This window comes from Physeter macrocephalus, chromosome 16 (assembly GCF_002837175.3).
Source record: "Physeter macrocephalus isolate SW-GA chromosome 16, ASM283717v5, whole genome shotgun sequence".
Taxonomy (NCBI): domain Eukaryota; kingdom Metazoa; phylum Chordata; class Mammalia; order Artiodactyla; family Physeteridae; genus Physeter; species Physeter macrocephalus.
The window spans coordinates 88,407,737-88,410,779 of NC_041229.1; positions in this window are offsets into that span (position 1 = coordinate 88,407,737).

Genomic DNA, 3,043 nt, shown 5'->3' on the forward strand with positions numbered 1-3,043 from the left:
AAACAAACAGAAGCTCCTGGAAGCCACAGGCCATCTCTCACATATTATTGCAGTGGTTTCTGCTCACTCTTTATCTTAGTGAGCAGAAGCTGTGTCCCCCAGGACTGTTGTGTGATTGGACAGGCCTGAGTAAAAAATAGTGGGGCTATACACGAAGTATCTAGAGAGCGTAGCACAGCACAGAGAAATCCTTGCACCTGCTTCTTTGACAGTTTTGCTGAAGATGAAATGAGAGCAAGGCCACCTTCACTTGAGGGATAAAGCTGGTCTAAGAATTATAAAGGGGATTTGAAACAGAGACCGTGTTAGGTAGACTGATTACTCATTTTTGAGTCATCTGCACACTATCGGTGCCAATGGCTTTCAGTGTTCTCCTTTTACAGAATAGCGAAGTGGTTAAGGACATGCAGTTTGAAACCCACTTCACTATTTAGTGAAGTGTATCTGTGGGTAAGTTTCTCCATTTCTCTAAACTTCTGTTGCTTTTCTTTGGAGAAAATAATATCAAATGCGTAGAATTGTTGTGAAAAATAAGTGATATGTAAAGCACTTGGAAGCTTGGCCTATTGCTCTGGATAACTAGGGGCTAATATTATCAATCCTGGGTTGTAGATGAGGAGATGGAACCTCATAAAGTTTAAGTAATAAATCCAAGACCTGAGGCAAGATTTAAATCCTGCTCTGTGACTTCAAAACTCTAGTAATGTAAACGTAATGTTGTTACAAGGAGCACAGACTTCCCTGACTGAGAACTGACCAGGTAGGTAATTTCAAAATTATGATAAAAATGATCATATAGTTAGCATTTGATGAGTACCTACTAAAGGCAGACACTGTTCCAAGTATTTTCTTATAATAACTCTCACTGTATAACCTCATTGACTCTTTGAGGTATATACAGTTCGGATTTCCATCTTACAGATGAGGAAACTGAGGCGCAGAGCTATAGAATCCTGGCAGAAGCCCCAAATTATGTTGACAAGATCATTTCCAACCAAACAGTCTTGGGGAGTGAACTGGCAGCTTTGGCAGTGTTCCAGCACACGCCCATGTGTGGTTCTACACTCAGGTCCCCCAGCTAAGCTTCCTGAGGAGCCAGGTGCCAGCTGGAGCTGGGGGCTCCTGGCCTGTGATTGGCTGCCATCATTTGTGGTCAGCCCTGTGTGGTGGGGGAGGCTGGGAAGGACAGTGGGGGCCGATAAATATTGCAGCAGTCTGCTCTGAAAGACAGGAGGACTTTCAGAGCAGGAGGACACTCTGCCTTGTCTTTGATATCAAGTAATATCAACCAAATTGCAGATATCCCAACACTTTGTCCAGGCAGCCTGCTGAGCAAGGTAACACTCATATTTTTCACGCCTTGAGTCACAATATTTATTACATTTTTATGTTTCTACTTAGAAGTACTTGGGCTTTTTCCCTTGCAGGGAATGAGAGGAGGGAGCAAGGGAAGCTGACGTACACTTGGTTTTTCTCTCTAATGTAAGAAAATAGGAAAGGAAAAAAAAACAAGTTGAGGAAGACACTGTAGGTTCATAGAGAAGATGCAAAATATCCAAATTACTGTAAATGAGTGCTGTAGGCAAAGGAAGCGTTTAAGGAGTGCCTTTTTTCTTTGTCCACACCACACCCGGGGATATTAGTTCCCCGACCAGGGATCGAACATGGGCCCCCGGCACTGGAAGCTCAGAGTACTAACTAGTGGACTGCCAGGGAGTTCCCTAAGGAGTGCTTCTTGAATGGATTTGTAAAATGAATCAGCAGAAGGAAAGGTGTAAGGTACTTGGAAAAAATACCGTGCTGGTCCAGGCAAGAAAAATAATCAGGAGCAAACAAATTCCGGGGTTGGAGGAAATGTTTATTTGCTCAGGTATTTGCCAAGTACTGCCAGGAATTTCCTGAACTAGATCAGAGTAAGCAGGAGACCAGTATTTCTCAAAGCATGACCTGTGGGCCCCTAGTAGCAGGATCACTGAAATGCTTGTTAAAATATATGATTTCTGGACTCCATCCCAGATGGAGAATCAGACTCTCTGGGACCTGATGATATTTTTTTTAAACACAAGCTCCCTAGTGATTCTGATACATGGCAATTTTGAGAATTGCCACTGTAGAGACCCTACACAGAGGTTACGTTCTTGAATGGGATTCCTGAACATGGGCTGTGACAGTGCACTTCTCTTTCTGAAGTGGTTCAAGTAAGAAGTTGCCTGGAGGAAGAACCAGAATCTTCAGGTCATTTTGTGGATGCCTGAGACATAAAAAGTCTTTTGATGCTTTCAGCTTTTTGATGCTGGTGTTTGGCAAATAGCAGACAATAGTATTTGTGGAGTGAATGAACGAATAAATGAGTGGGACAGTGACAATAAGGGGTAACTCTTGGCTACACAGTAGTCACTTGAACATTGTGTATGGACCAAGTTGAAGATGTTAAGAGGAGAGATTGTGGACCAAGTACCAGTACGTTTATGTGTGTAGGGTCTGAGTGTGTAGGGTCTGTGTGTGTAGGGTTTATGTGTGTGTAGGGTGTGTGTGTGTGTAGGGTGTGTGTGTATAGGGTCTGAGTGTGTAGGGTCTGTGTGTGTAGGGTGTGTGTGTGTGTGTGTAGGGTCTGTGTGTGTAGGGTCTGCGTGTGTAGGGTCTGAGTGTGTGTGTGTGTGTAGGGTGTGTGTGTGTAGGGTCTGAGTGTGTAGGGTGTGTGTGTGTAGGGTCTGTGTGCGTAGGGTGTGTGTGTGTAGCGTGTGTGTTTGTGGGTGTGTGTGTGTAGGGTCTGTGTGTGTAGGGTTTATGTGTGTGTAGGGTGTGTGTGTGTGTAGGGTGTGTGTGTATAGGGTCTGAGTGTGTAGGGTCTGTGTGTGTAGGGTTTATGTGTGTGTAGGGTGTGTGTGTGTGTAGGGTGTGTGTGTATAGGGTCTGAGTGTGTAGGGTCTGTGTGTGTAGGGTTTATGTGTGTGTAGGGTGTGTGTGTGTGTAGGGTGTGTGTGTATAGGGTCTGAGTGTGTAGGGTCTGTGTGTGTAGGGTGTGTGTGTGTGTGTGTAGGGT